We start from the raw sequence: 21,663 nt of genomic DNA on the forward strand, positions 1-21,663 counted from the left end.
GTCCAGCCAGGTCCAGGGCGATTTTATGCTTTCAGGAAGTCCTCCTGTTGATCTAGCTGGTTGCTGTATTGCCACTTGGCAAGTGAAATTTTGGCCTGTTAAAAGCACTGTCAGAACTCTCATCCAGCATGATTTAAGTCTTCCTTGGGGCAATTTTGGCTCAAACTGTGTGAAAGTGCTTCTAGCTGAAGCAGTACTTGAGTTGTTTGAGTTTTGAGTATAGCCCTGAAGAGGAACAGTCAGCTTTCTGACAGAATTGGTCAGTCGTTCTGAAAAGGGAGTGATTACTGCAGAGTAACGTACAATGGGCAAAGGGAAGTGCATCACCCAGCATGTGAATCAAAATTCAGAAAATATTCTTTTCTTTTTTCTTTTCTCTCTTTTTTTTTTTTTGAACTGGTTTTGCTCACTTCAGCTGGAACAGACTGCTATTAGTCTCTTGACAGAGCTTTGTAATGGAAATGAGGAGAGACATTATCTGTTTCTTACAACCTGCCATAAAACATGTAGAAAGAGAGACATGTTTTATGTGTGTGTAAACTGAGGATCGGTTTTGAGAGCTGTGTATTCCATTTCTGAACCCAAGCGCTGCTCCTTGGTGTTTGCTTTGAAAACCATGGGTTTTATCTGTCTAATAGTCAGTTATCTGATGTTGTAATGAGCAGGCTTTTTGCAACCTTGAAAAGCAGTTTCCTGGTATCTGAATCTCTTAACTGTTTCGCTCTTTGCCTTTCTGGTATGCAGAATATTGTTTTGTTGGATAGAAAGCTAGCATAGCTCTGACACATTTAATATGAAGAAACCTGCTGTATGCTGACCTTCAGGTGATCTCTGGTACTTTATTCTGTCCTCTTCACCTCACCAGTATGTCATTTGTTTAAAATGGCACAGGAGTTAGAAGAGGAAATTGAAAGCAAAACTCAGCAAGCTCGGTTTCACTTGTTATTGTTATACTACAAAATAAATCACTTTGGTACACAGTGGCTTGACAAACACTGTTTTTGAATAGCCTTAATGCAATGTATGATAACTAAGGATGAGAGGATTTAAACTTTAAAAATGTCATGCTCGGTCATTTTGACCTATTATCTACAGGCATTACTCTTTCTCTCTCCTGCGACCAAGTAATATTAGAACAAGAATAATTTTATCATTTTACAGGGGAAAAAAATCTCTCTGATATAGGAACATTTTCATTAGTATATTCTGTGCATTTCCCAGAAGGAACATTCTTGCGCTACAGTGATATGAAATGTCACAACACTTCAAGTTGATGGAAGAAACCTAAAGAATCTTTCATCTCAACAAAAGACAATATTTCCCTTCTAGTAAGTGGAGTGTCCTCACCAGTATTGAGATGTTGTCTTCCCATCAGTAAATACAAATTCTTCTCAGTACCAATACTCTGTGGAAAATCTTGCAGTAAGAAGACTCACTTTTAAATGATGTGGCTGTAAGTTTTGTAGAAGGATCATCACTTCCATAATGTGAAAAAAATTCAAAGGAGAAGCTTAGCATAATACAAACCCAGGTAGTGGAGGAATGAAAAGAGCATAAACACTTCAAAACACTGTATATATTACATAGAGAGATTAAATGTTCTTTAAGTGGGTCACTTCTCAATGTTTAGAGTATATAGAAAAAAGACAATTTCATATGAATGCAGACTCTTTCCTGTTGCTGCAAAATTAAATCTTTGGACTAATGGCAGATATATATATGTTTACCTTCTATGGACAAGAGAAGTACTTAATACAGTATTTCCACAATACTATACATAGAAAGTCCTCTAGATATTTGAAAACTAAGTCTATATTTCCTTACAATAAATTATTCAGACACATTCCATTTTCTGTGGGACTTAACTCCTTCTCAAATCTCAAGGCAAAAATGATGATTATTACAAGCTCTAATAATAGCCAAGAGGCTGAAATCACAGAACAGAAATCAGCATTTTCAGGAGAAGCCTCTGAACTCTGTGTTCTCTAATACGACTAATATATTTCAGACACAGTTTATGTTTTATTTACTTTCAATGGCATCCTTCTAAATATAGTCAAAATAGTAGGTCACCCTTCAGTCAAAATCATATACAAATCAAAGGAAGGACTGCTTAAGGAACTTGATTGCTGTTCATAAACTATTAAGATTATGCTCTGCATTTTTTCTTCAGTCTGGTTTTTAACTCTCTTAGAAATGAGACCAATAAAATTCATATTGTGCTTGACGTGTCTACTGGTGGTGCTTACGTTCTTGACCCTTGAGTTCATGAGGTGCCTTGATGGGCATTGGCAGACTCACATGGTGAGTGTGGCTCAGTACTGCTCGTATATCTCATTGCTGTCAAGGTTCACAGGTGAGGTGTTCCTCCAGCCATTGCACTGACAGTCTCTGTCTAGTCAGCATGCCAATCCGTGGGATGTTCTTTTTAGGCCCTGCACAAAATCCACTCATAACCACTGGTTTCCTTTAAAATATGTCCAGAGGTAGTCACGTTGGACCCATCTCTGTTACCCCAAAGGTTTAGTGATTGGAGCCCTCACCAAGGGTGTCGGAGAAGAGTAGGTTCATTTCCCTCACTTGCCTGGAGGGATTCAACCCCATCTTTCCCTGCTGCTTAAACCACCAGACAATAGGCGAGACTGGGGACTTAAGAGTACTGGGTGTGGGGGGGAATCATAGGTGAAGTCTTGTCACTCCTTTCTCATGATTCTCTGTGATTCATTGGGCCAGAGGGAGAGACATAGACACAGTGAGACAGTATCCAAGCATGACTCTCTGAGCTACTCATTCAGGCTGTCTTTTGGATTCACTGGGGGTGGGAGGGGAAGAAGAAAATTACTTCATAAGCCAGTAGGCAGATCACTCCTGTGGAGGTGAAAGATGTGGGTACATCCCTGTTCCTGTGATTATCTATAAAGCTATCATGAAGCAGTCACTTAGACAAAATATAGACACAGTCCTGGAGAAGGGACAAGAACCCAGCACATTCCTCCTGTCCATTGGGTGTGGGAGCCAGGAGATTACAGAGGCTTGTTTCCTTCCTCGGGCCCTCAGTGTTTAAGTACACTAAACAAAGTGGAACTTCTCCAACAAGAATAGTCGAGAATGCCCCAGCTGTGTTTTGGAATAGGCCATTACAGGAAATGTGAGTTTGAGTCCTCTTAGACAGAAAAAGGAAATGAACCCACGTTTCTGACGTTCTGCATAAGTACACCAGCCTCAAGGCCAGAGTGAAAAGAAAAAGACGACAGGGGAGGGAAAGAAGAACAGCATCTCCCACAGTCAAATTTTAAAAAATGTAGTGATACACATCCCTCCTCCACCCGTTTTGTAAATTTTTGGGAAAGAAAGGACTTAAATACCCTCAAGCCTGTAAATCAGATTCAGAAAACTCAGAATAAGGCATTGACAGGTGATATTTAAGATGTCTCTGTTCTCTCCCTTTCATGTCGACTAGTTTACTTTGCTTCTCACTCCATATGATGGCTGTTATGTGTCCCTTTCGGAGGAAGAGGACATATGCAGGTGCCCTGCCTAAGGGGTAAGTGGTTCACTCGGGATTATGGATTCTCTGCAGGGACAGGGGAGGGAGCTTAGGGAGGATAGACATGGTGCATCCTTGAAGATCATTTAGAAGACCCAGAAGAAAAGGTTGGTGCCACGTTTGCAGTTATTTAGTCACTGATGTGTCTCATCTGAGTTACTGTTGGCTAGCTACTTCATAGTCAGCTGAAAATGTTGATGGTGGTTGCTGGAATGATCTTAATACAGCAGGATCATTTGATGCAGCAAATCTGAAATGACATTATTCTCAAACAGCCACTTGCCTTGCATGGCACATGCATAGTCTATAATTAGGTGCTTTTTTATGTTAATCCCAGTTTCTGCTGTGAGCCAGTCTATTCCAGACTTAGAACCAAAACTTGTTGGCACAGTGCAAATCCTTCTGGACATCAACATCAGCTTATCCCAGATAACCAGTATATTTCATCTCTGAGCCTGTCTCATGTTTTTTGCTGTTTTTCAGAGGTAAGTGTCCCATCTAGATTAAAGTACTTTGGCCGGGATTTGTAATGCAGAGCTGATACCTTGATCCAGAAGTGAAATCAGCTTTTGGTTTCTGATAGGGCTGTGTTTTTCATGATGCTGTGTTTGAAAAGCCAGCTATGATCTAATGTCAAGTTTGTTGTTTTCTCATACTTGCAATGGATGGATCAGATAAAGCTGCTGAAAGTTTGTGAGTTATGTTTTCCCAAAGCAAAACACAACTAGAAGAATAGAAGGCCCTGTACTGCTGAAACCCTGTGTTCCTTTCTATAAATGAAGAAGAGTCACACTGTTCTTGAACAGACTGCTTTTCCTGAGGTGTCCATCATTGTCTTAATGGATGTAATTTCCAGTGGGATGTGTACTAGGAATTTGTTATTTTGCAGGTTTAGCTAAAGTCTTTGTAATGTGGCTTATCCTCAGATCCATTGTATTTAGTGCCATATTCAAAAAGTTTCATTTAGCAAACCCTTTAATGGTGAAACGAAATTGAATTTGCCTTGTGTCACATGTTTGTCTTTCTTCTGTTTTAAGGAATGAGAATGCAGTTTGTTTGTTTGGCTTAATATTTGAAGCTCAATGCAGTGATTTATAACACTTAAAAAGATAAGGTTCTTGTCTGAGTTGGTTTATCTGTCAGTGAGCGCTCATAAAAAGCTACAATGTTCCTCAGTAATTCACCACAACTGTCTAGTGAATTAGAAAAAAGACCTATGCTATAGGAGGTGGGCACAGCTTGCTAATGCTCATAGTTTGGGAGAGTTTCGATCTAAATTTTCTCAACCATTTTATTTTTAATCTTGGAAAATCACCTCAGAAAAGAGCCTGCACAGTTTTTCTGAGGAGCACAGGATGTGGTGCCCCATCTTTTGTGTGAGACGGGCAGTGGGCACTCTGACAACCAAATGGCTGCTATTTCTGCAAACAGAACGAGCTCTCAGAAATGTGCAAGTGCAGAATAAGGTTCTACTATGCAGTCGTATACCCTCTCTCTTTCATCCAAAACTAAAGAGCAATTTACAATAGATAGGTTGGCTGAAATCAGAGCTTGGCTTCTCTAGAAAATTTGGGGACCTCCCACTTTAGGCTTTGGTTTGGGAATCATTTCCTCTCATTGCACTGATGTGACATAGGATGTAGACTGGTGAGCTCTCCTGCACAGTGTGCCATGCTGCATCCTGCCTCCCCAAAGCAGGGGTTAGGTGTGCTGGTGGGACCCAGCGCCCGCACAGAGAGGCAAGAAGCTGCCAGCCGGGGCACCATTAAAAGCCAATAGACCCTGCTAATTTAGCTTGCTAAGCTTGGGGGATGTTTAGTTAGTTGTGCATGGTTTTATATTCGCAAAGTGTTTTGTCAAGTTCTCATGCTATTTGCTGTTGTCTTGTACTGACGTAATGAATTCATTTGATATTCATTCAATCTCATATGCCTTTCCCACTGGTACTGCATGGCAATTTGGAACTATTTACGTGTAAAGTGAAGAATATGTCGAGGAAGAGAGACTCTGACATTTCATTGAGCGGGTAGCCTGAAACAATTGGTTAAATTAGTCAAGCAAGATTGAGAGTTGTGTATATCAGAGGCTTGCCTGAAATGTGAAGAAAAATGCAAGTGGATTCCTTTATTCAAAGTGCAGAAATAATACAAGCCAGCAAGCATGTATTTAAGAAGACAAACATGATTTAAATGTGATCATCAGGTATTGTAATTAGCATATTTATCTATACTTGTATTAAATAATTATCCTGCTTCAAATAAGAACATTTGGTTTGGGAAGGCCATTCTACCCTGTGTTGTATTTCTTCTACTTTCTTCCTGTCATCAGACCCAGAATACTGATGGGCAAAATGTTTTTAAAAATTACAATTCCCATTTTGTAAGAGGAATTTAGCTTTGAAAAGGCCAAAACAATATGCAGCATTTCTGAGCTGAAAGACTATAAGTCTGGCAGCTAGCCGTATAGTGATATTACACATTCAGTCATTTGGAAAAACGACCATGACATTTGTCAAAGAGAAGAAAATTAAGAGTGATTCAGCAGTTAGAGGGGTTGTATACAGTCAGTCATTATGTTATCTATGGAGAGGAATGCTTGCAGGAAAACAATTCCCTTAACATATGCACACATATCTCTCAGAAACTGCCCATATTAGAAAGTGTTCTTATATATGTCTTGTTATTTTTCTGAAGTCTCTGATGATGAGCTTTATGCCACAAGGAACAGGTAGGGATTGAGAGGCAAAGCAATATCAGATAGCAAGTGCCAGAACACAGTGAAGTAATGGAACTTTTTTGCTATCATCTACAGCGTTCTAAGTAGGCAAAAAGCATCAAAATTGGCTTTGAAAGAATATTAAAATAAAAGAAGTGGATGATGAAACTAAGGAAAATAATGTAGGCCTTTATAAAATGCAATAATATAAATAAAAGCAATTTCTAGGCTTGTGAAGCTCCATTTCACACTTCATCCTACTAATTTTTGTTATTGCAGTGCACTAACTTCTGGATCCTGGATAAAAGTCTCTGAACTCTTATTAGTTATTGTCAGCTAATTGTTAAGGAAGACACTCATGCTGGATATGGACATGGTGATCATGTTACTAATCAAAGTAGTTACATCACAAGCTAGATCTTAAAATCATGGACTGAAAATATCTGGATGCAGGATTGATAGGGGAGAGCTCACAAAGGGGAGAACTTTTCCTTAGAAAGAGGAAACTTCTGGCTCTTAATCTTGCAAAGAAAAGCTGAAAAGCTTTTCAGCTGTAGCAAGACTTACTGGTTCAGAAATATCATGATTTTTGACCTCTTGAGGCATTATTTTGATATACACTCAGCCTTTCTTAATCTGGATTTTCCTCTAGAAGTAATAACTGCAGCTGTCAGAAAGATGATGTGTTATCATGAATGGCAGGGGAGATGAACTCTCTTAAGAGGCTGTCAGTAGAACAAGAATTTGTGACTCTATGGTGCCCTTAGAGCAATAGGTCTTAGACTATTAGCCATGATCCCAGACATACAGCTGGAAATGGGGCTACAAACTGATGAATGCACTTGGGAATTGGGAAATTCTGCCTTAAAAAGTGAGATCTCCCCTCCAATTTTCAGTTACTTCTTGTTCCCCTCTAAAAATAAAGTTGCATGAACACAGGTGCGGTCAGACTGCGCTCATGGGGACTTCACTGGGATTTCCTTTCCATTATAAATATGTAGCTTTCTCAGCTTAACAGCCAGAAAGTACATTGTAATAAAATAACAAATTAATACGATTAAAAAATGACTATGACAGGCTTTGAGTTAAGCCTCATTCATGTTAAGCTTGAACTTTTCCGTGATATTAATGTTCATAAATTTCTGGTTAGTGAATTTCTTGGTTGTCGAATTGTCAATATCAGAGAATAATTCAGGTTTGAAAGGACCTCTGAAGATCACCTAGGTCAATGTGCTGGTACAAGCTTCAGGTTTGCTCAGGGCTGTCTCCTTTTGAGTTTTGAGAACCTCCAAGGATGGTGGTTCCACAACCTCTCTGGGCAACCAGTGGTTGACCACCATCATGGTGAAGAAATTTTTCCATATATCCTCTCAGAAATTTGACTTCTGATTGTTGCCTCTTACCCTTTCACTGTGTGCCTTTGAGAAGACTCTGGCTCAGTCTTATCTATATTCCCCACCAGCGTTCTCTTCTCCAAGCTGAACAAACCTAGCTCTCTCAGTCTCTCCTCATGTGTTGTGTGCTCCAATCCTCAAGCCTTCCTTTTCAGTGAAAGAACAATGAGTGAATTCAGATATCCTTTGCTGAATACTGGAAGATCTAAACCAGAGTACCCAACAAATTGCCTCCTGAACAGCATAACTGAATGGTGTTCACCATTATTCCTTGTGGAGAATGAGTGAGAAGGGCTATGCATTTCCTGCAGGTATCATTTCTCTAGCAAGTTGGGTCAGAAAGTTACATTATTATAAGAATGGATCCATCTCTATGATATGTCCACTTAACCTCCTTGAAAACCAGCCCAGAAGTTACCTTGTTTTAAATAAACTCTTACACTAAATTCAAGATATCAGCCTGTTATGGTTGACTTGCTGGCAGTTTCCCTTTTTGATTCAGTCCAGGCAAAGTTTGTTTTTCTTTCTTTCTTTTTTTTTTTTAAATACATTCTTTGTAAAGTTGGAATCTGGTTGAAATCTTGGGCCTAATGAAGTCAGTGATAGAAATAAATTGATCTCTGTTGCGTAAACTCCTGTCCTGTCCTTCTAAAGGTTGGAGGTAATCATGTTTGTTTCCCTCAGGAAGGTCTAGGTGAATCTTCACCATATTCAAAAGGCTATTAGGTGACTCAAGCATTCTCCATTGGGGTAATGGAACAGTTAAACAACCAAAAAGCAGTGCATCCTGCCATTTCCTGCTTTAGTAAAGTAACTGTTTCCAAAAGGAGTTAATCAGCTTTTTCATTAGCCGGCAGGTAAAATGCAGTTGACAGTAGTTGACAACTATATCTTTGTGTTTATCCCTTTAGCATATATAAGGCAAAAAGTGGGAATCAGGCAGAATAGGTCAAAGAGGTTTTCAGGTAATCCTGGGAACAAAATAAGGGTCAAACAGTTGAGCAGACTAATTTTTATCTTCCTTGCACCTGACATACTTATTTGTCCCCATGAAACCCATGTGGAAGAAACATAATTATCATGGGAGCAGCGAGTCCTAGCAGTGAAATCCTTGTGCTCAGATATAAATAACCTACATGAATTTCAAGGTGATGAAGACTCAGAATCAATAGGATGGTTTTATTTGAAAGAAGCTGTATAGCCAAACATTTTTGCTGAAACTGCAGAGCTGGAAATCATTTCCATGGGTTTTTTTTCAATATTACAAGGGATAGGATAACAGTCCTGGCATAACAGCTGAAGTTTGTGAATTTGAAAATAGGATAGGATATTCTTGCAGCCAAATGTTTTACAGTCAGATAGAGGATAAGAAGTCAGTCAACATTTCGGGCATTCATGAGCTTTTCTTCCCTTTACTGTGATATTCTCGTATGCATATTAGCTAGCTGAACTATAGAGGAGCTGCGCAAATCTGGGCTCCTCCAGCAGATGACTTGGAAGGCTTCCAAGAATCCAATATTTGTGGTGAAATGCAGTTGATTTCAGGGATGAATCTGAGCCCAGTATATTAGAGAATTATAGCAAAATGGAAGTAGAAGAGTCCCTGAGAGCTTATCAAATCAATCCCTCAACCGTAGGTCAGCGCCAAGGATAACCACATAACTCCTGACACATGCTTGTCTGACTGATGAAGGGGTCAAAAAGGATCCTTCATTCCAGCATGATTCAGGTTTTGAAGCAGTAGGTATGCTTGACATCTGTTTTTCAGCTAGTGTGCCAGGGCACAGCGGGAGCAAGGCTGCCCCATGAGGGGCCGAGCGGGAGCTGCAATGACCCCAGTGCAGCCGTGCCATTGTCAAGGGGTCCACCCAGGAGATGGGGCTGGGCCCAGGGCCACCAACGCACAGGGCAGGGCAGAACGGGGTGCCCCAGCCCAAGCCAAGATGGGGCCCCCAGCTCGTGGGGGGTCCTGGTGAGGCTGCTTAGAGCCACTCAGGCCTATTAGTGCCCTCAGGGACCCAGCCTAGCATGAACTGTTCTCTAAAAGTACACTCCCCTTTGTGTAACAACCGTCATTGATTTTCATCTAGGCCAAAAAGCTATAATAACTGTGTTGATTAGGACCTAAGCGGTCAATTTTCTTATAAAAAAAAAAGTGGAACATCTGTACACATCGTTTTTAGTGCAAATTCAGTCAGTTTCACTGATTTTTTTTCCCCCCTGTGCTTTTCAGTTAACCAAGTAACCAGTGTGCCCTGGGTTGGGCTGGTAACCAAAGCGATTGCTTCTCTCTCGCCATTTCACTAAATAGCTGAACTTGGAAACTTTTGTCTTCTGTGGGCTGACACAGATTGCTGCTTTGCATGTAGGCTATTACAGACTGCCTGAACCATGCTGTGTTCAGAGGCTTATACACACATAGGTTAATGTCCAAAGTGCAGATCTTGATGAAAAGGTTTTCCCAGTCTGGTCAACTAAATCTTAGAATCACCACCAGGCTGTAAGGGATCTGAGAGATTTCTATTACTATGTCTCCTGTACTTGTTATTTCTCAAATGAGGCCTTTGTATTGCTCATCTTATATCAGCAGAGCTTTAGCTGTTCTTAAAATTTCAAAAGTGGAATATAAAAAGGAAAATTCATGTCAAACAGATGTTTACCACCACTGATTGATTCTCTTGCAAGCAATAATGTCACCTGAAGTAGATCAATTAGAAGCATTTCTCTTTCTTTCATCATAAATCTCATTAAAGCAGGAAATAGTACGAAACTTGAATGAAAGATAAATGAGTCTCATTAAGAGGAGTAAGGTATGAGTAAACAATAAGGTACTCAGGGTGGGTAACATATCAGGCCAGCACTGAACTGGGGAGGACTCATCTAATTGCCCCCAACTCCCCAGCCCAAAGGAGTGGTAATTCAGAAGTTAAACAGTTCCTGAGGTGTGCTATCACAATGCTAAAAATTACACTTTGGAGAATTAACCACGCTGATCCCTAGAAGTGAACTCAGAAGAATTTTTGAACTGATGAGCTCATAATTAGCCTGACAGGTGACAATTCAGGATGGGTTGCATTCACTTCTGCTGCAAGGAGGCAAAATCTCATACATTGGCTTCCACAGAGATGTGACTTCTGTGATAGTAACGTGCCAGTGAAAAGGCAAAAGCACAGAGAACATTTTCCTATTTTTCATTTTCATAAATAGCAAAACTCCTTTTGGTTTCAAAAGAAGCAGGACAGAGCTATTTGCTTAACTATACCAAGTCCTCCCCATTGGATGTAATGGAAGTTAATGTACAGCTCTATTTACTGTTTTACCCTGCAGTGTAAAGATGGAAGAAAATATTACTTTCCACCCAGTGCAACTAGAATGGCGCTCACTCTTCTTGTAATCTCTTTGAAGCATCTGTGCTTGAGGCAGATGCTAAGATCTGAAATTGAGGCATTTTGACAAATAGTGTCAATGACCTTGTGCCTAGCACTGCGCATAGACAAATAATTGCACCACCATGCTGTGTCCTGCCACTTAATGCACTCTTATGCAAGAGAAAGCAGCTGGGAGGTGCTTTGTGTGTCTGACAAGTGTGAGTGGCACAGCAGCCTCAACTGGATTGCATACAGCCAGGGCAGCTTTCTTTGGGTGAAAGTCAGGAGACCTGATTCTCCTTGGCCTTGCTGCCTGGGCACATTTGTGCCTGCCCAGCACTATCCTTCCACTCTGTCCCATGTGCAATGCTCTGCCATGGGTGAACTGTCAGCTTTACCAAACAAGTCAGCCATGTACAGCTGGTCTGTCACTCCTGACGTGGCTGTGTGTCCTGCCCAGGAACTGCAAAAAGTGTGTGAAATTTACCAAAGCTGAGTTGCACCATCTTACCCCTGCTTTATCAAGTGTGCTTATCAGGCAGCTCCAGTACTCTGTGGTGTGGAGGCCTCTCTGCTCCTACACTCCAGGTTGAAGCAATAGCCCCATAACCTTTTTGTTTTGTTTTTTGCCTACAGCTCTTGTTTGCTGGTCTCTGCCCTTTTGGCTCAGATTTGGAGTTTGTCAGAGTCTCCAGTGTTGATTCCTGCAGCTCAGCCTGCTTGCAGCTCCTCTTGGAGGGCAAGCAGGATGTCAGTGGTGATGAGAGAAAGCAGCAAGCCCCATGGGGACTGCGCTGGGCGTGCAGTAGAGCACGTCACAGCACTGTTCTCCACTGAGTAACCTGTTTCGGAGGATAGGTTACTCAGACCTGAGGTCTTAGTAGTTAAAGAGCTTGGCTAAGATCTATAAACTCCCTGTGGTCTAGGACCCATCCTATTGTAGGTCTGGTTCTGAGGACAGCTTATGTGTTTTCTTTCTGTGCTGTTTGAGATCAAAACCATACACATATGATGGGACTTTAGTATCTCCATTTATCTACAGGTGAATGAGACAGGACATCCATGCTCTTGGGCCTTCTCCATGGTCTAAAGAATCTGTCTTTCTGTGGAGAGGGAGGATGATGTCCTGGAAAAGGGAGAGGTTGATATTTTAGTCCCTCAAAGCAGATGAGGGAATTGAACCCCAAGCTTTCACATCCTGGGTCAGCATTTGAACTGGCAAGGTCTGCAGAAGAGGAGCTGCTGGTGTCTCTTCCACTTTAAAATAAAAGAGCTAGTTTGCTCGTGGGGAGAGTAAGGTCTACCTTCAGGAGAAGGTTTGGAGCTATAGATTATAAATGGATGGAAGTACCCCTCTACGGTCCTGAGTCTCTCTGGCAAGACTTATTGCAGGCCTCAGCTTTCTGCCATCGCATAGTCCAGTACAGCTGTTGGTCTTTCAGCCACAGCTTGTTTTGTGTCCCTGCTGTTTTGGGGCACAGTTCTCAGACTGGCCTTGCTTTCCGCCAGCCCCAGGCCCTACGTAGGGAATAGAGGACACAACCACAGGGCTCCATGGAGCTGTAGGATAAGTCAGGGTGGAAGGGGCCTCAGACGGTCATCTCGTCCAGATACGAGGCAGGCAGAGAAAGACTTGGGGAGCCATTTATTCATCCCTCTGCTGTTCATTCTTGCTTTTGCACAAAAAGGTGAAGGAAGCCTTCACAGTTAAATATTTGGGGGGTGGGAGGAGATGGAGCAGGAGTCCATTTACAGGATGAGAAAGGGAGGGAGAAGTTGAATGGCAAAAAGAACGAGTTTAAGTCAGGTCTGCCACTCATCTTGGTTCAATCTTTGTTGTGCTTTGCCCTTCAATAGTTTAAATAAGTTGGCTAGTTGCGATCAATGCCAAAATGTGTTGCTTGCCTCTGTTGGCCTGCTTATAACTCACATGCATAACTGAAAGACCAGGTTCAGTAAGAAAGAAAAGTGGATTTCTGTACTGTGCCTCTAGATGGCAAACTTTATCTGTTCTGTTAATCTTATCTATTCAAAGCAAATATGTTCAGGCTCAGCCACAGTGGAAAAAACATCCTACACTGCAGGGACCACTTGGTCAGTTCTGGCATATAAGTTCCTAGAGTCCTGTGCAAGTTTCAATAGGGAAAAAGATTGCAGATGATACATCAAGTCCTCAAGAAATGTGTTTATTGGTGGAATATGATTTGTAAGGTACGATAATGAAATTTTGTTTGAAAGATAATATTTTTTGCAAACCTGCTTACTGCACCTAACAATGAAAATATTGTTACTTTACTCCCAGAAGTGCTTTGCTGAATGCAAGGGAAGTCTCTCTCTCTCTCTCTCTCTCTCTCTCTCTCTCTCATCTAACTTTTCTTGGTATTAATTCCAGTCATCATTTTCACAGTTGCTGAGTCAGTAAGGAGCAAGTGTAAGGAATCTGAAATAGAATGAGGAAATCAATAAAATTGCCCTGAGACCTGATTGTGATCTAACTGCTCTGTAATTAGTAATGATTCCAGGGGAAGTTCCTGGCATAAAAGAGCTGTAAGATGTCTGGTCTTTAGGTGCTTCCAATATATGCATCTTAAATAAGAATGATGGTAAAGACCTGATATTTTGTGTCCTGTTTTGTCTTTTAAACTGCTATAAAGTCAGTGTGATGATACTGTTGCGACACAGAACTGTTTTACAGACCTCATGGTATTAAATGATTTAATGGGAAGCAAGATAGCAACGAATCAAACCCCTGTCTGTCTGGAAATCAGAATACATTCCCAGCCCTACGCTTCAGCCAACAGAAATGGAGCTTCCAAAAGCACTCCTTGTATTCCTGGAAACCCCATTTTAGCAGTGTATCTCTGTGTAATGGAGTTATACAACATGGTAGTTGTCATCTGAATTTTCTGTGGAAGGAGGAAGTGACGCCTGTAAAGGCTGATGTTTGTGTCCAGTGTTGTGTTGTTTGCATCTTTTCTATGTGGCTCTTGCTGAGACACTGGCTGGGCCTCTTTCCCTATGTGAAACAGTTTGTGAGCTCCTCCAGGGAGAGAGCACCTCATTCATTTCCCAGGTGATGACGTAGAGAGCATTTTGCCCAGACATGATAAATGGAATTTTTCATCAGTTACTCTGTCAGACTTTTCTATAGCCCTAATGATCCATGTGAATTTTAATGTTCAGTTTAAGTTTGTCCTGTCTTAGTTTCAACCCACTACTTGCTGTTACATCCCTCAACCTCTTTTCTCTTTTCCCCCATTTCTTGTTTAAGTTGCTTGCTCTGTCATGCTTCTGACTGGACTGTAAGGGTCTTAGACTAGGGACTTTTATTTGTTCTACAAAATGTCTGAGCAAACTTTAAGTCCTGTATAAATATATAATGATCCAACTCACACTGCTTGTTCTGCCCTAAGTGATTTGTCTCCCCTTTTTGCCTTTTCACCCTTCAAATACTGTTGCCCTAGGGACTGCTTAGTCTACCTAAGCTCCTTCAGTTTTCTTCAAATCAATCTTCGCAGCCTGGAGATCACTGCGGGTATGGTTTGACTCAGAATTTGCTTTCTAACAGGGAGATGTCCAGACCTTGTGCAGTTTTACTGATCACATCTCAACTGAGTCACCTCGCCAGAGTACTTATCTCTTGCTTTTCTGATGTGAAGCCTCTTTGGTCGGCGTCCTGCTGACGCCACACAGCACTGTGCACTTGCATTCCTGGCAGCGCCTGCTCCTGTTGAGCTTCCCACCTTTCACTTCCCTGGTGACTCCATGCCTGCATAACTATCCAAGTCAGGGAATCAAAAAACCTGCTTTCCTGATTTCTGCCTCATAGGGTCACCATACACCTCTGAGCACTTTGTTTGTCCTTGAACATGAAGTGCCCCCAAAGCAGCAGGGGAAGTGGATGAATCTAATTCCTCTGGCTTTACTCAATCAGAGAATTGACTGACAATGAAAAGGAGAACATGCCATGTCCTTATATGTTAATATATAAAACGCATGAAAATATCATTTTGGCCATCTGTAAACATATCCATTAACATTTAAATGTATTCATGAACATGACTGAAGTCTTGTGTTGTCCAGAACAGCTTTTTCCCCCCCTATTTTGACAAAGAAGCTATAATAACATAATCTGGCTTGATCTGAGCGAGCAGACTTCCTTTTCTCCTGATTTCTCCCCCAGTTTGACTGCTGAAGGAAAAGACTGGCTTACTGGCTCTGCTTACAAGCAAGGACATGGCAGGCATGACCCAGTGCACGTGATGTCCCAAGGAGCTCTCTCTTCTCTCCCTGAGGCCATGGCACAACGTAGCTTCCTGGAACATCCGTAGATAATCAGCCCTTGTTGATCTCTGTTGCATCTCGTTTCATATTGTCTTCACATACCTAGTTTATCTCTTTAAACTGACACAGAGTGATGGGAATCCCTCCCCTCCATCTCTCAGCTCCTTAATTTGACTGGTAAACAACATGCTAATCCCTTCTGCCAGATTTTAGATGGAGATGTGCTATAGGACCAAATCTTTCACACAGCCTTGCAATATGCTCTTATACAGGCTGGCCTCTTGGTCTTGTCTCATGGCAGAGAGGAGTAATCAACATCTGAACTCCCTGTTGTAACACAACAGGTTTTTCTTTCACTCTAATTAAAAGATGCCCATCATTGGTAAACAGGTGCACATTGACCTTCTCTTTCAAGGTCAGAGTGTCCCAAAGCATCCAGGACATCTTTTCATCTTTTGGAGATATGTGTGCATAACTGCTGAGAAAAATGATGATGTTATTGACTCCTATGCTGAATAAGCAGTGAAGGAAGCAGTGGCCTCTGACAATGTGCCAGCTAGGGAATTTGAGAGGAGGATTTATTTCCTCACAGATTTGTGTGAAAAATATGCTGTGGTCACTGTGTATTGCAGCTGAGCATTAATCAAGTTTAGATTCTTCTTTTTGTATTTTTTTTAATACTGGTACTTTGGATATGTGTGTAATCATCCATGCCTCCACTTATTGAGCACTTTTGTTTCCTCTCTCCTTTGCATTATGCGGAATTGGATCCGTGACTGTTGGTTGAATATTTATATTTCTTGGATTATATTTTTATGACATCTCCAATTAAGAATCAATGGAAAGACCCTGAGGAAATTATTTTTAGCCTTTATTTCTAGTCTCAAAAGAGTAGGTCATGCAGACTAAACACACCTCTACTTCCTTAGCTACAGGCTATTTCCCCCAGGCTAGAGTAGACCCAGTGGGCAGGATGTCTTCCAGGGAGCTTGGTGCTATGTTATAGCACTTGCACAGGTAAGTTTTTCTGCCCGATGGGGGAGGCAGGGAGGAAATGGGAGGGCAGGTTATAACTGCCTTCTTCCTCTTACAGTGGGCAATGAGTCGCTGACAATTTGGGCTCTTGTTTTCATCTCCCTTGCACTGCTCTACATAAGGAGTAGCTTAAGCACAGCATGAGTAAAATCTGAACTCAGCTTTTGCTGTCTCCCTTGTTAAATATGCAGTAGTTTGGAGGACTGCAGTTCTTCATATGTTGAGTCCATCACCAATTTTTTTAAAGAAGTGTATTTTAAAAACACTATATAAATGTGTATTTATAGACATATGATGAGACTTCTCACAAATCAGAAATGTTTCATAATGCTGATGAAGTGAAGCTCTGGAATAAAGAATTTCTTTACCTACCTCAGTAACAAATGTGATGGATGTCTTACCCTATATGCAACACTGTGGTATATATTGATCATATCAGTGTATCATACCGCTAAATGTGTAATACAGACAAGCTAACAAATTCTGTGCTTCTGAATGCTTTTAAAGTCCAGTCTCTCTCTATAATCTGAAGCTGTGTTCATGCTGACAGCAAATAATAAATACATTTTATCACAAAGAGGGAAAGCAAGAATGGCTACCAGCTGGATGGCGTTTTCAAATGATCCATCCCAAATCTGCTCTTCCAGAGTATGACCTGCATCTTGTTGCTGTCATTCCCCTTTTCTTTGAACAACTGGCCCTTGGTTCATGAGGCTTCTCCACTCAGGGCCTGTCCTTTGGAATGCCAAGTAAGTACCAGGTGCTTTTGGCTGTTTCCCAGAGCAGAACCATCCCAAGTCTTAGCCTGGGCCTCCTTTGTGAAAAGCTTTTCTAATGTAAACAGTGCTCTTTAGGTTTCAAGGAAGCCCTGGGGAAAATGACTGGCTGTACAAAAGAGTTCTGTTGTTGCCGGACCAGTTGGCTCACTCAGCATCTCACATCTCCTCACTATGCTTTGGTCAGAGTCATGTTATTATAAGTATATAATTGTGTATTTAGGTAGCAGCTCCTCTGTTAAGACTACAATTTAAAATAATGAAGGAATTTAATTTATATCAGTGATGCTCCCCACAGGAGCTCAGCACAAGGCTATAATAAGCTAATTTAGAAATGATACATATTTCCCTCAAACCCAGCCAAAATGAAAAATGTAAAAATGAGAAGGACTGAGTGGTTCTGTGCTCATGAGAGCTCATTCCAAAAATAGGGCTGAGCTGGTTAAAAATGCATTTGCTTAGGCGTACGAGCAATTTGAAAGTTTCTTCATAGTTTTCACAGGCCTAATTAGACCAATTCAAGAATAACTGAGTCACAGGGCATTTTGATTGGCTGTCTTTTAGCAAGAATTAGATTTAAAAATTGCCTCATGCACAGTGTTGGCAAACTGATTTTAAAGGTTTGCAATTTGATTTTTGAGAACCAGTCAAGTCAAGGGTTAAGAAGAAGCTCTTAGGCATGGGCAAATTTCCAAAGCAATCGGAGACTTCATTCACTAATTGAAGTCGGTGTCAGGAAGCATGTTTTAACATGACCTTCAGGAAGTTCTTTAATTTGTTGTTAATATATCAACCATCTCTTTTCCTTCCAGTATAAACAGCAGCTTTACCCAGGTTTTTTTTCTCCATGTAAATGCAAAGGCAGTAAAAGGAGCTTCTGAAACTGAACCAGGAAAAGACGAAGATGGTCATTCCTGGAGAAAGAATGCCTTTCTTTAATAGCCTGACACAGCAGGGTGGCTGCCCTCAGATTAGGAAACTGTTTCAAAGCCTTGGCATTACCCAAGCGAGGTCATTGCCTTTAGGTTACCCAAAGGGCTGCAGCAGGCAAGCTCAGCCACTTCCACCCTTCCAACCAGGAGGCTGAGTCAGGCTCTTTCCAGCTCAGGTCACACTGTTGCATCTCATGCAGGCCTCAGCTGCTGCCACTTGTGCTATCATGATATTGAAAATGTTCTGGTTTCTCTTGAGTTGCCTTTGCCCACAGTGTCCAATTAGTATCACTGCCCTAATCCTGAGTGTCTTTTCTCCCTCTGGTCCTTGCTCTGTGGGGGGATCTCCCTTACCATCTGTCTCTCAGAGAGCAAGCTGAAACCACAGGAGGGTTTGGGTTCACTGGAAACATTAACCTGCGTAATGGGTGGCAACACAGAGAAGTTGCACAGAGGTCAAGCTCAGACAGTGCCAAATAAAATGAGAATGCCCACAGACTGACTGCCATGACTGGGGTGAAATGCAAAGTCTATTTGCTCACCCAATTTTTCCCACAAAAATGCCTGGTTCACAAAGGTTTTGTGCTAAGAAGGCTATTTAACTAGCTGTTTGAGTACAGCCTCACATGCGCACACTGTTACTTGACTATCCTAAAGATTGCATTATAGCATCTGCATGGGAACAGCTGTACCAGGATTAAAAACAAATTTCTACCACATTAAAAGTGGCACAACCCACAAAAATTAGAAACCGTAAATCTTTCTGCTGCATTGGCAGAGCAGGTGAGCTCCATGCTCACCAACTTCACACAACTGAGTGTTGATGTTTTTAATGCCACCACCTATTTTGACCTTGGGAGGAACCCAAAATGCTGTGCGTGGTTGCAGGGCATCAGGTGAGAAAAGGAAAGTAATCTTTGCTCTTCTGCACGTACAGCAATGCCCTTCCTTGGCAGGGCAAAGTCTGGCACCAGGGGGAAGAATCTTGCCTTCTACTGATGCTTTGCAGATGCACAAAGCTGCATGAATGCAGAGCACTATAACATTCATTGTAGGAGAACAAGCTAACAGGAGCAAAGGTGAGGCTCCTCAGGCATTCACCACAAATTTGGATGTACAGGTTAATTTTCTGCTGTCTTTTCCTGAAAAATCACAACTTGCAAGAGACTGAAGAATTTATGGGTAGCAGCAGCTGCTGAAATGAATTGCACTATACTGTTTTGTTATGAAACCTATGCTAGGCCATATGTGGAATATTAGTGTCAGTTCAGTAGCAGTTTAAGACTAGAGTTTTTTGAAAATGGAATTCAGTCCCATAGGAAATTCTGATATCTCAAAAGTATGGGGTTTTTTTTACTTTACTTTTTACTTAGAGGCAAAATATTCTCATCTGGAAACAGAAAAATAGCCTTGAAATAGCTTTTTGATAATGCTGAAATACTCAAATTCATAGCATAATGTAAAGCAAAAGCTACAATCCCACAAAAAATTGGAACAAGTTTAAAAAGTCTGCTTTATCTCCCCCCCCCCCCCAATCCAGTTCCACAGTTCTGAATTGCTTGGATCATTCTTCCATCCCTTCCTCCCAAAATACAGCCTGTTCCCCTAAAGCATTTTATTTTTGATGGGATATATTCTTTTGGAGGCAGTGTGTTTGGTCACCCCCCCCCCCAAAAAAAAAAATCCAACATTTTACTAGAGGGATGCCAAGCTCTGTGAGGCTATGTCTATGCTGGCAATCAATGCAGACCGATAGGAGTATGGATCTATAAAGCACCCACACTATATCCGCCTGGGGGATTTTTTTTTTTACCCTGTGGACTGTTTGTCGTTGGAGTGCATGAGATGCACTCCTGAAGCATGTTCCCCTTTGGAGTCATCTGGAAGGGATGCAGTTCGCATGTTCTTTGACTGAGCCAAAGCCCAGGGCCTGGGAAAGTCACCTCAGCATGCCCTCCTGATCCAGACTAAGGTGCTACTGCAGATGCAGTGTGAACATGAAGCTGACTCGCAATAGCAAAAAGACCCACCTGCTTACATCATTAGCCATTCAGTGACTTACATCATTATATGCTGAGGTGCTGCTGACTAATGAAGTAAGCTATCTAAGGCATCCTACAAAGGTTTTTTTTTTGTTTTTTTTTTGCTTAATGAATCTTTGCTCTAACAATGTGTCAGTTGGATGCCTTATTATTTTTATGGCAGGTTTTGTATTACTGTGTAAAAATTATTAATGGAACAAACATTACCTTGATGTAAATCACTGAACAGAACATCTGGGCTTAAAAGAAGAAATGCAAAATACACTGTGGTCATTCATACTTCTTTCAAAAGCACTTTTGAAATCTTATGTAGCACTAGGCTTAGACTGCAGACTCTCAGTAATCATTGCTATTTACTTTCAAGTGAGCACCGAAAAGAGAAAGATCCCTTTTTCTCAAAGCAGACAATGTATGCTAAATAAGAATAGGGTCATATTTCCTATTGACTATTTAATCTCATTCATTTACTCAACTACAAGTATTCAATGGTTCCACTTCTATCTTTTTAGATTCACTCAATTACAAACTGTACCTGTTCCTCGGAGGCATATTGCAAATGGTCCAGACTGCAAAATATAAAGGATTCAGTATAGAAACCCCAAATACTAGAATCTCAGCATCTGTGAGAAAACAATGCTAAAAGTGATCAAAGAAAGAGTAATGGAACACTACCTTTGATTCACAGCTTAACCTGCAATTATCAGCATTTTTGGTTAGATTTTCTGGCTTGAGTATCATAAAATCTTTTTATTTACAATAGTTGTACTGGTAACACTACACCTTAAAACGTATGAAAACAAAGACCCTCTGTTTTTTTTTACAAGTATGCAAGTGTTTTGAGTTTCGCCTCACTCTAGAAACCTATCTCAGTATTTCAGTTATACTCAGGAGAAAATGAAAACTGCTGTCTTCACCATGTTATGGTACCTCATGATGAAATTGCCTTTGGTTGGATTTCCTGCTGTCTTTGAGTTGAGTTTGTATGCTGAATACTTAAATCAGCTGATATGCTACAGGTGAAGAGTAGTCAGTTTTATACATCTGCCTGAAAACTAAAGTCCGTTTTGATCTTCTGGTAACCCTTACAAAGCTGGCAGAACAAACCTAGCATGAGCCTATGCTGTTCATTTGTATGGCAGCAAAAGTATTGCTGAAGAAGACTCAAAGCAGTTCTACAAAGTCACAAAAAAACATATTGTTGCAAAACATTAACTAAAGGCATCACTTGGAGCATTTCATAGGCCTACTGACAAGAACTGGGAATTCTCACGTGTTTTAAATTCCAAAGAAAGTTTGCAAGACTAACAGAAAAAAAGCACTTTTAAGATGATAAGCACATTGCAAGGAAGCACTGTAATACAACGTACTTGTAACTCTTCAGTGCTATATTTGTGATTTATTTTTGAGGCACTCCCTTCAAGATGGAAAGGTGCAAATAATGAGCAAGTTTGACTTGCTCTCTGGAAATGTTAGCATCTTGGTCTAAAAATAGTCCTAAAATTTAGTGTTCCCTCTGTTTTTTATAAAACAGTTGTAAGGCCCACTAGCTAATACTTTTGCACTCCATACC

The sequence above is a fragment of the Apteryx mantelli genome, chromosome 2, assembly GCF_036417845.1.
Source record: "Apteryx mantelli isolate bAptMan1 chromosome 2, bAptMan1.hap1, whole genome shotgun sequence".
In the NCBI taxonomy this organism is placed as follows: domain Eukaryota; kingdom Metazoa; phylum Chordata; class Aves; order Apterygiformes; family Apterygidae; genus Apteryx; species Apteryx mantelli.